The sequence below is a fragment of the Anolis sagrei genome, chromosome 2 (assembly GCF_037176765.1).
Source record: "Anolis sagrei isolate rAnoSag1 chromosome 2, rAnoSag1.mat, whole genome shotgun sequence".
NCBI lineage: Eukaryota > Metazoa > Chordata > Lepidosauria > Squamata > Dactyloidae > Anolis > Anolis sagrei.
The window spans coordinates 146519764-146534576 of record NC_090022.1 but is presented as its reverse complement, the minus strand read 5'-3'; the positions used below and the strand labels follow the sequence as shown (position 1 = coordinate 146534576).

Here is a 14813-nt window from a genome sequence, read left to right as displayed (position 1 = left end):
TGGAAGAGTATATCCCCTGCTCAATCAGACCAAGGATCTATCAGTTTGTTTCTTCAACATAGGTTAGCTATAAATGTCTAGGAAATGTAAAAGTAGTCATAATAAAGCAACTGTTGTATATGACAAAGTTTTCAGAGAATTGATGGAAGACAATCATGCTACCAAAATAAAAAGGAGGGGGGAGGGAAGGACTGTGGCAGCACCCTTTACAACTAACTGGTTTTGATTTTAGAATGAGCTTTGATTTTGAAAAACTATAACAATGCCACTAACAGCCACTCTAAAATAACTCCCCAAGAAACCACCACCAGACATACCATATTATTGCTATGCTCAACTTTTTAGTTATCATTTCAGTCTCAAAATAAATGACAAGAAACATTGGCCACGGAGCCAAACACTTCATCTTTTATTGTATGCTCCCCAATTTTACAAGTCATAGCATCTGTATACTACCCAGTACACGACATTGCACAGAAGAAGCTGAATCCACACTTATCTGTGAGAAAAACAACAGGAAAGAAAATCAGAAAATGAGTACATAACATAGGATTCAGGAAGGCTCTGGAGTTCATGCTGGCCAAATTCTAAAGGCATGCAGAGATACAGAAAGCTGAAAAGCCATTCTGAGTATGGGGGTGGGTGAGACCAATTATTCTGATCAGAGGCAGAAATGCAAGGGGAATGAGAATCTTTGATTTACTTGCAAATCATAATTCCAATTTTAATTTTCAATTTCAATATATTAGCCTGAACCTTGAGAGCATAATTAAAAACAAAACAGGAAGGAAACAAAGAAGGAAAAAACAATGGAGCTATTTCAACCAGCATAGTGAACAAGAGCTGAGGATAATAAATCTGGACAGCACCAAATCAGATGAGGCCAAAATAAAACAATACTTGTTGATATTTGCAAGGCAAATTGTGTACCTTTCTCCACATTGCATACCTCTTCACATTGCTAATTCAGATATATACTTCTGATAATCCACAAAACTCAGCAATACTTGGTATAATTCTACTCTGGCTTCTTTTAAGACAAGTCTACCACAGCTCCATCTATACACAAGGGTGTGAGTTCTAGAAGAGAAACTGAGCGAGAGAATGGGACCCCCAAAGCAAAACCCACTTAGTTGAATAAAATATGAGAACAGACAACCCTTTAGATGTCTATACACCAGTGCATAGAGTTTGGGAAACAAATAAGATGAGCTTGAAATCCTAGTGCAGAAAGGTATATATTATCTTATAGGAATAACAAGGGCTATTACTGGTAGGATGACTTCCATGCTTGGAATGTAACAATTGATGGACATAATCTGTTAAAAATGAGGAAGAAAAGGAGGGGAGCAGCATTATATGTCAACGACAAATTTGCTTATACAAAAAATCCACGGGATCAAACTGGATCAGCAGGAAACATCTGAGTAAATATAAATGGAGAAAGAAATAAAAAATAACATTGTGGTAGGAATTTACTACAGGCCACCCAACCAAGACGAGGTGGTGGGTGATGTATTTCTGAAACAAATCTCAAAAAATTTCCAACAAGCAAGAATTGATATGGGAGACTTCAATTATCCTGATATTTGTTGGGAGACCAGTTCCGCTAAGCACAGTTCTTCAATAAATTCCTGATATATACCATATTTACTTGATCCTAATGCTCACTTTTTCTGACTAAATTACCTTCCCACACAGTTCTTGTGGGTTTTTTCGGGCTATATGGCCATGTTCTAGAGGCATTTCTCCTGACGTTTCGCCTGCATCTATGGCAAGCATCCTCAGAGGTCTGTTGGAATTAGGATATGCATATATATACACACATACAGAGAGAGAGATACACTTTTAAAAGTACCTTTCTAATATACAAACAATTTCAACTTAAGAACAAACCTACAGAACCTATCTTGTTTGTAACTTGGAGACTTACTATAATTCACACAAAGAAAGAAACAAGGGAATCAGCAATCCTGAACTTGATCCTAACCAACAGGGAGGAGTTGGTAGCTGGAATCAAAGCAATTAATCCTTTAGAGGAGGGGCCACGTAAATGTAGAATTAATTATTGTTGGACAGGACAAAGACTTTAGGAAAGCTGATTTTAGCAATCTCAGTGCAATATTAGGCGAAATTCCATGGACAGAGATACTAAAGGAAAATACACGCAGCACGGGTGGTGTTTCATGAAGAAGGAAAGCACAATCACAAACAACCCTATGAAAGAAGAAGAAAAATAGGAAACATCTGAAACAGTGGCTGCACAGTGTACTCGAGGAAGAGGTGATAAAACAGCATGGATAAAGAATAAAAGGAAGAACGAATCACCAAGAAAGAACACAGCTTGCAGAAAAGTATAAGAAAAGCTAAAGCTCTCAATGAGCTGAGACTGGATAAGCAAGAAAGGAGCAACAAAAGGGATCTTTCAAATAAAAACAAAGCAAGAGAATGATGAAGGAACTGGTGGCCTTGCTACTTAGTGAGGGTGGTAAAATGCTACTGGTTATTTTAACCAAAAACTAAGATTGTGTTTCCATGTATTAGCAAACATTCTGCAAGGAATCCAAGTTAAAAGTCAGGCATCATCTAGTCAGCCAAAATTAGTACAAATCTACAGGGCTAGTCGATCTGTATCCCAGAAGATTAAAGGAATTTGCTGGAATACTAGCAAAACCACATGCCAACATTTTTTAGAATTATTGAAAAAATAGATGAGGTGTCAGACGACTGCATATAAGCAAACATCAACCTTCCCTTAAAAAAAAAAGCCTGGCATCAACACCAGGAAAAAATATTAGAATAGGTTGTACTAAGAATCTGTCTGCAAGTAGGTTGATGACAATGCAGTGATTAGCAGGAGCCAGGATGGGTGTTTCAAGAACAAATTCTGACAAACTAAAGGAGTGGAGAGAATCATTATCAAATTTGTAGATAACGCAAAATGAGGAGAGGTAGCTTACACATTGGAAAACAGGAAGAGAATTCAAAAGGATACTGATACACTATAAAACTGGGCTGAAATAGATAGAATGGCATTCAAAAAGACAAAGGCAAAATTCTGCATTTAGGTCACAAAACCCAAATGTGCATAAATAGGTTGGTTCAGCAGTACTATAGGTATAAGTATCTTTGGATTATTCTTGATTGTAAGATGAATATGAGCCAGAAGTATGATGCTACAGCAAAAGCAAATGTTATCTTAACTTGCATTAACAGTAACATAGTTTCCCAGTTGGAGAAAGTTATAATTCCACAATATTCTGCACTGATTAGGCCTCATCGAGAACACTCTACTCAGTTCTGGGTATCTCATTTTAAGAAGGAGTTGGGCATGGTCAGCTGGGTGAAGAGAATACCATAAAGTGATAGCATTCTTCAAATACTTCAAGGGCTGTAAGAGTGGCAGGGATAGGGCTAACTCAGAGTAGGACTCATCTACACTGATTACTCAGGTCAGTTCTGAACTGGTTTAGTAAAAACCAGTTTCTCTGTGCAGATAGATGATTACCTTGCTCTTCCTGGAACAGGTTTGAGGCCAGGATGGTGATTACATTAACCACAGAAAGTGACCTCAAACCAGTTCCAGAATCCGCAGTATCCACAGTTTGACAGCCATGGAGAATGTGGTTTTTCCCCCTCTTTTCCATGAGAAATGAGAACATGTACAATGGAGCCATACAAAGAAGCAGAAAGTGACAAGTAGCAGTAGCAAAATTCAATTACTCATCACAGGGGCTTAATTGGCTATCTGCTGCCCAGCCATGCCCTTGGGTGCTTTTTCATCAGCCACCCCCACCTCTGAATTTTTCAACTGACATCAGTGCAATGAGTGTCTACAATGCATTTCACATTCTGCAGAGCCAATTTCACTATGCAATGTAGTCACACTGCATCCATGCTGCAACACATTCAAGAGATTATTTTAGGATTTCCCCAATTTTGCTTAAAGTGTTTTAAACTTCTTAACACATACTGCAGCATGCTTTGGCAATGTGCATTGTATAGATGTGCAATCTGAAGCTAGTTTCCAAGAGCATCACATGGTCTGCGCAGATGAGCTCTGATCTAATGTTTTAAGTTATGGAAAGCAAATTTCAATTGAATATTAGAAGGAAATTATTGATAGTGAGAGTTTTCTAGATATGCCAATATCATCTTCTCCAGATGTTTTCAAAAAGAGGCTGGGCACAGACTTACTGGAGATACTTTAACTGGAGATCCTGAATTGACTTCAATGGCCATGATGCCCCTTTCAGCTCTTACGATTCTATCACAATAAAGAATATGGTGTTGATGAAGTGTGGTTCTCTCACTATCAACAGAATACATTTGTTGCACAATGGTGACGTTTTGGCCCCACATGTGTGGCGTGTCTTATGCATGATTTATGCCAACTGCAGTGTGCAATGAGAAATGTCATAGATACAGCAACCATCCATTCTTCTAGGATACAAAGTCCAAAATAAGAATAATAAGTCCATACCAGATCCTCAACATCAACTTTTTACCGTGAAAACTGTATAATGCTACTGTTGGTACTAGACCCTCTGAGCCCTTCCACACAGCCACATATCCCAGAATATCAAGGCAGAAAATCCCACAATATCTGCTTTGAACTGGATTATTTGAGTCCACACTCAGATAATGTGGTATTTTCTGCCTTGATATTCTGGGATTTAGGGCTATGTGGAAGGGCCCATAGTTATGGGGATGGTCAAGTACTAAAATGACAGAATTATGCACAGGAGTTTCCACAAGTATGACTGCTCAAAAAGTTCAGAATCAATATTTTTGGGACTCTCCCATATTTATTTACCATATGTATATCCCGCCTTTCTTACCCCAGAGGGGACTCAAGGCGGCCTTACAACAGACAGCGGTTTGATGCCATACACACATATATCAAATAAACTATTACAATTAAAACCAAACAATTAAAATCATGCCATTATATCAGTTAAAAACACATAGTATCAGTTCAATACAAAATATACAATCAATATATAATAAAATAATTAGTGGATAGTTTAAAATTCATAATTTTAAAATAATCTGCATAGGTTAACCTGAAGGGATTGATCTTTAATGCTAATAGATGGCAGTATAGTACCAACAGCATCATTCATCTTACTTCAAAATCTTATCTGAAGGCAGTGGAAAACATGCCGAATCTATCACTGTATCAAGTCATCGCCACTACAACTACTGTAATTTCTGCTTTCATGTTTTTCCCACAGATTCCAAACAAGACTCCAATGTTTGAAACAAGCAAATATCATCAGTGAGAGACTCTAGTTCATTCCTATTTAAGCATGTAAAATGAGCACATTGGAGGCGAGTTGTTCTGTTTGACTGGGATCTGTTTGCACCAATTCAAGGATAAACCTGAAAGAAGTGAGATTACATGTTTACCCATCCTATTGTTCTACTCTTGAAGGGAGTGCCTTTTAATGCTGGCAGAGCAAGATGGGAAGCTGACATTTGCCAGGAATATTACATCAGGGTCAGAGAACAAGAGGCAGTTTAGATATCTGGCTTGATTTTTCCAAGGGGCAAAGACCTCACTAAATTAAATGTCTTCCCTTGACAGATTATTTAATTAGATTATGGCACAAAAGACAGTTAAATGAACCACAAAAGTAATCTTTCAGAGAGAGTATGTCTGTCACCCTATCAGCAATGTACACTTTATACTGAGATCTGTGATAGCAGTCAGGATATCCTTGTGTTAGGGTGCCTATCAAGCGCTGTCCCAGAACGCTTTTAAAGGACTAACATTTTTCTCAACAGCACTGACTTATTCTACGGGTTCTGTAGAATAAATAAATACTGTATCTTCAACTGTCACATATCTGGTCTTCATATTTTAAACAGAGATCTAGTGGCTTTCATCAGTTTAATAAAGGATTGAAATATGCACCAAGACAATAGCCATACAAAGCACACTGCTACTAAATTCTTACAATTTGACACTCTGTGTTGAATCACCATTCAATACTGATTGAATGGGTCTACACAGGTTGGGGCTAAATAACAGGATGCCACTCTATGGTATACATCTGTGACAGTGAAGCAGAACTGAAACTCTTCCAGAGAAGGATGATATCATTGGCAGTAATCAAGAACCCTCATTTTTGCCTTGGAATATATTAATTCATTTGCACGTGTCTGCCCCACACCAACTCTCCTCTAACTGCTCAAAGAACAAAACCAAGTGGCTTAAACAAAATATGTGAAGGCGCACACATTAGCATGCAGTACAAAATGCATAGGCTTGACAACTTGGAATCTTTTTCTGATAAAATGGAAGGATAGAAGACATACTCATAATCTTAACATGCACCCTATATACTCATGTATAAGTCTAGAAATTATAGTCAAAAAACCAACCCAAAAAACCTGAGTTGGTGTATCTATGAGTCAATATGAGTGTACTTGACTTTACATCTCATTGAAAAAAAGGAATGATTCCCTTCTCTGAGAACAGTGGTGAAAGGTAAGAGCTTAGTCCATCCTGGGAGAACCTAAGAGCTGAACTGATCTCTACTCTCTGTGCCGTGGTGCCAATTCTGGAATTTTGAGTACTTCATCCTGAGACAGAATTGGTGCTTTCCCCTTTCTGTGGAATGACCCTCAACTTATCTACAGGGCATATATATATATACACACACACACACACACCCATGAATTTGGCCCCAAAACCCACCCTTGACTTTTACATGAAGTCAACTTATGCATAAGTATATATGGTAAGTACAAGCTCATATATGTGAGCAAAGCAAAAGAAAATACATATGTGTTCTTCCTTCCATCAAACACCTATACTTTCTGAACAAAGTTCAAGATTGGTTTGATCTGCAATCAATTGAGATATTCGATAATTTACAACACATCAGGTTTCTGCTACTGCTCTTGACTCTGAAATGCCTTCCTGCAATCTTCCAGGAAAAAACACTGGCGTACTGGTTGTGATCAAAACCCTAAATATATTTAAGCACTGCACACCCTTGAAATTACCTTGTACTTAATATTTTCAACTCTGATCAATAGAGACCATTTAACAGCATGATCTGAGCACAATGTCTGAATAAAATATTAAGGCAAGGGTTACTCTATATTTATGGATTTCCCTCCACCTGAAGATCAGAGCAAAGGTTTGAATATATTTCAGAAGCAACATTGTATCTTTAGGTGTGGAGTCTATTTGGGGACCTGGGTTAAAATCTATAGTATTATTTGGTGCTTTGCATCTCCAAAGTGAGTCAGATTATTGTAAACTTAAATATAACATATACATGTTAGTTCATTACTTAAGAAGAACAAGGTACTACAAAGCATTCTAGATTTTAGTATTTCAGTGAGCTTCTTTCACATATTGCTTGAGCACTTTTCAAGCAGATTAAGGACAAAGGACACCAGTTTCAAGGCAGTGCAAGGCAGGAAGTGGACTGGCTGTTTCATATGGGTCAGCTAGCAGGAACAGCAACAAATCCCTGTATTGCTAAGTGGCCAAAGAAACTGCTGTGCTGGATCAGACCAAAGGTCAGCCTTACATTCTGCTTTCAAATTCAAGCAGCTGGGAGTCAGAACATGAAGATAATAAACACCCTCTGCCACCTGGTACTTGGTTAAGAGATAACCTTCTCCAACAAACCCAAAGGTGCTCTTTTAAGGCTTTTGGGAATTCTCTTGTCTTCCACTGCAGTCAAATTACCAAAATTACCAGCAACACTTGGAATTGGATTTTTCCTCAAAAAGAAAATAGGAACCCTTTCAATTTCTAGGTTGAAAGAAATTTACAATCACCAATACAAATCTTGTATATAGGATGACAGAAATGTGTGACAATTTAAATGTTGTTATGCCCTACTAATGGGACATTTTTAGAAAAATAAGATTACTAAAAACAGATAATCCTTGATTTGTTATATCTAATACATGTATTACTTTTTCTAGCTACATACACTCATGGAGGACAGCCAGCCTAAGCAAACAACACTGTTAGTGCCACTTTACAAAGAACTTTGTTGAATAAATACTGGAAATAAATATTTAAGAAATGACAGGAGAAAACGGAGTGCAAAATAAAGACTACACATTCCAATTATTATTTTAGTGGAGGCAAAAGACACATAGGCACCTAACAGCCAGAAAAATAGATGTAAAAATAAATATTACTAGAAAGAAATCAAACAAACATTCAGTACTTTGCTTAATAATGGCACACTATTATGCAAGTTCTGACAAAATACTATTGAGAAATTATGCTTTCAGCTCTTTATACCAACACTACTTCACATTAGTTTGACTGTTCTAAACAGTTCTGTAATCTCAATAAGATTCTGCAATGAAGTTTAACTTTTTTACTGGGGGCGAGGGTGGGATATAATGCTATACAGAATGTCTTATCCTCTTAAGATAACATCACACTTAAGCTAAACAATCTAGCCACATCAACTACAAAATCATGCAAGAAATGTTGAAATTGGCTGTCATTTAGCAAGCAAAGGTAAATTGGTAACAGTAGCAAGGAATAATAACAGAGGGAGAAGCAACTTCTTTCAGAAGATTAGGGGAAAGTCTCCACAAGTAAACAATATAAGGCTTATCATTTGCTATGCTGCAGACTGGACAAGAGATTCTAGGACAAACCCACACTGAATGACTTCATAACTCTTTGCAATCTAATCCGAATGATTCACATCCTTTCTTTTCTTTGCAGTCCTACAAATGGTTCAGTATCAGATTCCAAACCTGAGTAACAGCAAAGGGAAACCCATGGAGGAAAAAAACCACTGAATCTAAAAAAACAACCACTCCAATAAAATAGCCCATGGAACATACCAGTGACTTATCCAACTAGTCTGAACATAAGATGGACTGCACAGTTTACTTTTTAAAACAATTCAGCACTGATAACTTCAAACCACCAGGCTCTGTGGTGCTTTATGAGAAAAGGATATATGTTAAGTATTTGCAACTAGCCATCTCTGTCTTGATATTCCTGAACAACAAAAGAATGTAATTTTTTCTTCACTGTTTCTCTGGGCAACTTGCCCACACCAATGCATTTTTAATAGAGACAGGCTGTAAAAAGAACAGATTATAAGCGCCTTAAAGCAGGAAAAGATCCATGAATCCCTAATGTGCCCATCTCTATAACATTCATGAGATAAATACCAGTATTAGTGAAAGCATCAGACATGCCCAACCAGAATTCTGGCATCAGACATGACCAACCAGAACTCAAAGGTTCTCTATGAAAGCTGTTTGCACTGTGGGTGACTTTGCTTTAAAAATCAGACAATAGCCTGAAATACTTTCCTTCTCCCAAGGACCCATTTTTATAGAGAGAAACCATCATGATTTATTAGAGTGCTCAATGGTGAAAAGGGGCACTTCAGTGCTGCGGGAAAGCACAAAGGTTTCCAAAGTAACAAAATATGGACAGTCCAAAGAACTAGCAGCTTCAACAGGTCAAACAACTCAACTGTAAAGAAACTAGGGCAGCAGCAAGCTCTACTACCCAGGTGCTGTGTAGCGTCCCACCTTCATTATGCAAGAAGCAGGTCTTGTGGCTTTGATGTGACTCCTCTACAACTATGTTACCAGGTCAGGATTTCGGGAACAAAAAACAGACTTTGGTTGCTACCGCACTGTAGGATCAATGCATTTTGACACCACTTTAACCTTCATGGCTCCTGCTCTGGAATCCTGTGATTTGTTGTTTATTGCGGTACGAAGGCCCTTTGGCAGAGAAGGTTAAAGACCTTGCAAAACTACAACTGCTAGGATTCCATAGCAAAGAAACATGGCAGTAAAAAGTGGTGACAAAATGTATTAATTCTACAGTGTAAATCAGGCACCCTTAAACTGCAGCCCTCCAGCTGTTTCGGTCTCCAACTCCGAGAAGTCCTAGCCAGCTTCATCAATGGTCAGGAATTCTGAGAGTGGAGGCCCAAATAGCTGGAGGGCCACAGTGTGATGATACCTAGTGTAGATGTATTTTTCAGCTAGTACACTGACTACAGAAATATATCCTGCTGTAGTCTTTGATCCAAGGCTATGGTTCCCAACCTTTGCGCTGTCAAGTGTTTAGCACTTCAATTTCCAGGAACCCCAGTCAACTTGGGAAACTGTCAGGATTTTGGGGAATTGAAGTCCAAAACCCCTGGAGAACTAAAGGGTGGGAACCATGAACATCTGGCAAGGTTTCTCAGCAGCCTAAATCTAAAAGCATTGCTACCAAGAGTGTGATTAACACATACAGGCTGCTGTGGCTACCTGGCACCCAGGGAGTGCTCCCAAAGGCTATGGCACTCCGGCACTTTTGTTTCCACATCATTCAACCAAACCACAGTTTGCCCCCACAGAAAGCAAGGCGCAAAGCTGAGAACTACACAGATGTGGAACGCAACCTCTCCAACCTCCTTCCACCCCTCTATGGCCCCTTCCATACATTGGAATCAAACCCCACATTTTCTGCTTTGAACTGGAATATATGGCAGTGTGGACTGAAGGTCCCTTCCATACATCCATGTAACCCAGACTATCAAGGCAGAAAATCCCACAATATCTATCTGGGACATCTGAGTCCACACTGCTATATATTCCAGTTCAAGCAGAAAATGTGAGATTTTATTCAGCTGTGTGGAAGGGTCCTCTAACTCCGGTCCTCCAAAATCTTACTCCAGTACTCAGACCACTATAGCATGCATTATCTACTCAGGGGCCTTCCACAATGCCCTATAACCCAGATTATCAAGGCGGAAAATCCCACAATATCTGCTTTGAATCTGGGTTATCTGAATCCACACTCAGAGAATGTGGGATTTCCTGCCTTGATATACTGGGATAAAGGGTTGTGTGGAAGGGCCCTGGGCTATATGAGTCCACACTGCCATATATCTCAGTTCAAAGCAGAAAATGTGGCATTTTATACAGCTGTGTGGAAGGGGCCTCAGATAGCCCAGTTCAAAGCCGATATTGTGGGATTTTCTGCCTTGATATTCTGGGATATAGGGCTGTGTGGAAGGGTCCTATCTCTAATTAACACAAAACCCGCCTCTATTCAACCTAATTCCAAGGCTGAGAGACCCCTCACACCGGCCCCGTGGCCCGAGGGTGCTTGCCGGGCCTTTCCTCCTTGCCTAGCCCCCTTCCGCCATTTCCTCGCTCCCACCCAGCCCTAGCCAAGCGCCCACCCTTCCTGGCTCGGGGAAGGAGGGCCTACCCCAAGCTGCTGCCGCCGCCGCCGCCCGCTCTGAGGGGCCTCCTTCCTTCCTTCCTTCCCGCCCGCCCCTCTCCGCTCCAAGGCCCCGGCTTCTCCTCCTCCTCCTCCCCCGCAGCCCCCTCCCGATCGCCTAGGCAACCAAGCCCCCCTCCCACCCCTCGAGGGCTACCTGGGACGGCTCCGACTGCCCCCCTCCGCGGGCCCCGACTGCCTCGCACACAAACAAACTCCCTCAACCAAACCCACCTCTGCACGCGGAGGCGGCGCTGGAGCGCGTCCCCGGCCAATGGGCGCAAGGCACCTGGGGCACGGACACGCCCTCCCGGCCAATCGCCTTTGAGGAAACCGCGCCCTGGCCCCGTCCGGCTAATTGGGGCTCCGCGAAGGGAAGAATGGGCAGGAGCGGTCTCGCCAATGGCAGGAAGGAGGCGGGAGAGCCAATTAGAAAGCACCTCGCGGGGAAGGAAGGGAGGGCATTTGCTTAAACGACGAGGGAGCCCACCAGTAGGAAGGCGGCTTCATAAACAACACATAAGGTGACCTAAAGGGGGCGGGACCATGGAGCCGCTAAAACCAATTAGAACTCTAGAATTCAGTTCTCGCTGTCCATTCCCAGGCCGGAGGCCCTCGAGGTCGGGGGAGGGAGAGTGATTGACAGAGGAGCTGGTGGGCGCGGCTCGAACTTTTTTACCCAATCAGGGAGCGCGCTGTCACGCACGCCCAATGAGAAGTGACCTCGGATTTGAGTGGCAGCATTTTGCTCCTTAGAAAAAGGGTGCCTAGGAGGCGCCTAACCCTTGACCTCTTTGGGTCCCTTATAATCAGGAGAAGATCTTGGAGTCCGGAAGTATATCTAACTGGGGAGCCGTGCTCTCGGTGGAGAAACGCTTCAGTGGTCAGTGCAGGTTGGGCCCCCTTCCTGGGATCAGGCGTGTTTGGGATTTCAGATTGTTTCATATTTTGTACTTGCATGTATTTATTTATTTACGACATTTATATGCCGCCCTTCTCACCCTGAAGGGAACTCAGAACGGCTTGCAAGATATTTGTCTATATACAATATATTATATTATTAGCATAGTACAATATCAGTATTATATATTACGATATTGTACTATCTATATAAATAAAAATGTAATGTTCGTTTGTGGGGTTAACATAACTCAAAAATCACTGGACGAATTGACACCAGATTTGGACACTACACCCTTAACAGACCAACGAGTGACCGTCACTCATAACCGCCGCCGCCCCCCACCCACCCAAATAGTGGAAAGGACTTAAAAACCCCAAAAAGGTAAATGATGAAAAGCTAAATGACGATACAGAAAAAAAGGGAGAGAAGGAAGGGGAGAAAGAAAGGAAGAAAGAAAAAGGAAAGAGAGGAAGGGAAGAGAGAAGGAAGCATGGAAGCAAAGGATGAAGGAAGGAAAGAATGACGACCTTATGTAATTATATGATTGTATTTTAATGTGTTAGGGTATTATGGGATGTGATGTTTTAAAATATTGTTTATGAATCTTCTGTTGTGAACTGGACTGAATCCCTCTGCGGAGGTCGAGAAGACCGGTATATAAAAGTTCTAAATAAATAAATAAAAAGTAGAGAAGGAAGAAAGGAGAGAAAGAGAAAGGAAACGAAAAAGGGGGAAAGAAAGAAGGACAGAAAAAAAAGGAAAGGAAGGAAAGAGGGAGTGAAGGAAGGAAAGAAGCAGAAAAAGAGAGAAGGAAAGAGAGGGAAGTGAAAAGCAAAGGAAGGAATGAGGTAGAGAAGAAAGGTAGAGAAGGAAAGGACAGAAAAAAGGAAAGAAAGAGGGAGCGAAGGAAGGAGGGAAAGAAGCATAAAAAAGAGGGAGAGAAGGGAAGAGAAAAGGAAGGATGGAGGCAAAGAGCTAAGGAAGGAAAGGTAGAGAAGGAAGAAAGGAGAGAAATAGGAAGGAAAATAAAAAGGGGGAAGGAAAGAAAGAGGTAGAGAAGGAAGGAGAAAAGGAAAGAAATAAGGAAAGAAGGAGGGAAGGAAGGAGAGAAAGAGGGAGGAAAGGTTGGTCACAGCAACGCATGGTGGGTACAGCTAGTATCTTTCTATATAAATAAAAATGTAATGTTCATTTGTGGGATTAACATAACTCAAAAAACACTGGACAAATTGACATCAAATTTGGACACAATGCACATATCAGGCCAATGAGTGGCCATCACTCATAAAAACACTGAAAAACACAGCAGAAGAGACTTAAAAAATAAAAAATGAATTACAATGCACGTGCATAACCACATATATATACACAAACACACATATGTACACATATACACAAATATATACACACACAAAACACATATATACAGACTGGGCCACAGCAACAAGTGGCAGGGGACAACTAGTACCATTATATTGTAATATTATTAGTAACAGTACATGTAATATAAATATCTTATTATTAGTAGTAGTATTATATTGCATTGCATTACAATATTATTAATATTATATGTATATGCAATGTATTATATTACATTATATATTATTAGAATAGCACAGGAGACAAGGTGGAATTGTCCCCTGGCCCCCTCTCTCTTCACTCTGGCCCAGAGCAGCAGATATCTTGGAGATGGGGCCCAAGTCTAGACACACACTCCATTGGTGTTTCATATACATCTTATGCACATAGCCTGAAGGAAATCTGTCAAAATACGTATGACTGAACATAAAATATAATAGGACAAATTATCCATAAGATAATAGAACATTTAAACATAAAGTATAAAAATTATAAACACCTGATAAAAATCACATGATCCAAACTGGTAGATCGAGGCATTCCAAATGTCGATTACACATATTCCATATACAATATAATACAATTCCATATTCAAGTTACACATATTCCATATGCAACATAATACAATTCCATAACACAAACAGAGGTAAAGACAGTTTTCTCATCACATTTCCAGCATCTTGGAGCTGTGTTCAACTCTGGTGAAGAAGGGTGTTGCTGTCTTCCATGCCGAGGAGCTTTCCTCCGATGTCCTTAAGGGCATCTTTATTCTCTCCCCCCTAAAAGCGGTACCTATTATATCTACACGCATTTCTGCTTTCAACCTGCTAGGTGGGCACGTGAGCTGGGTCTAATGGCGGGTGCTCACACTGACCTGGGCTCAAACAGCTGACCTTCTGATCTGCAATATTTTTATGCAGCACAGCAGTTTAGCCTGCTGCTCTAAGCCCGCCCCCTGATAAGTTCAACCCATCAGCAATGCGTCCGACATTTTGATATACGTTTTATGCACTGCTTTTCTTGATTAGCAGATGGACATTATGCTTCTCAAAATGAATTACTATCTGAACCATGCATCCTCAAACTACAGCCCTCCAGCTGTTTGGGCCTCCAGTTTCCAGAAGCCCTCATTGGCCTGTTCAATGCTCATGAATAACTGACTGAACCTGTTTTAACTCATTTGGCAATTTGAGTGAGGGAGCTGCATTCACAAGCCAAATCACTACCTTGCTGAAATCAATTCTCACTTTGTCTTGTAGTAATAGCTGTTACTTTTATCACACTGAATCCTAATAAACGCAAACA

At 40.4% G+C, this 14813-nt stretch overlaps 1 protein-coding gene across 2 annotated transcripts in view; it reads right to left on the bottom strand.

The window, feature by feature from the left end:
- RAB5B (RAB5B, member RAS oncogene family) overlaps window positions 1-11550 on the bottom strand; it is a 28717-nt gene extending 17167 nt beyond the window's left edge. Inside the window, exon 1 of one of the 2 annotated variants that reach the window (XM_060763888.2) lies at window positions 11480-11550. The gene's annotated coding sequence lies outside the window, so the exon portion shown is untranslated. Of the gene's footprint in view, window positions 1-11402 lie in introns of both variants that reach the window. The other variant, XM_060763889.2, reaches the window with a different exon arrangement.
- Window positions 11551-14813: the final 3263 nt, after the last annotated feature.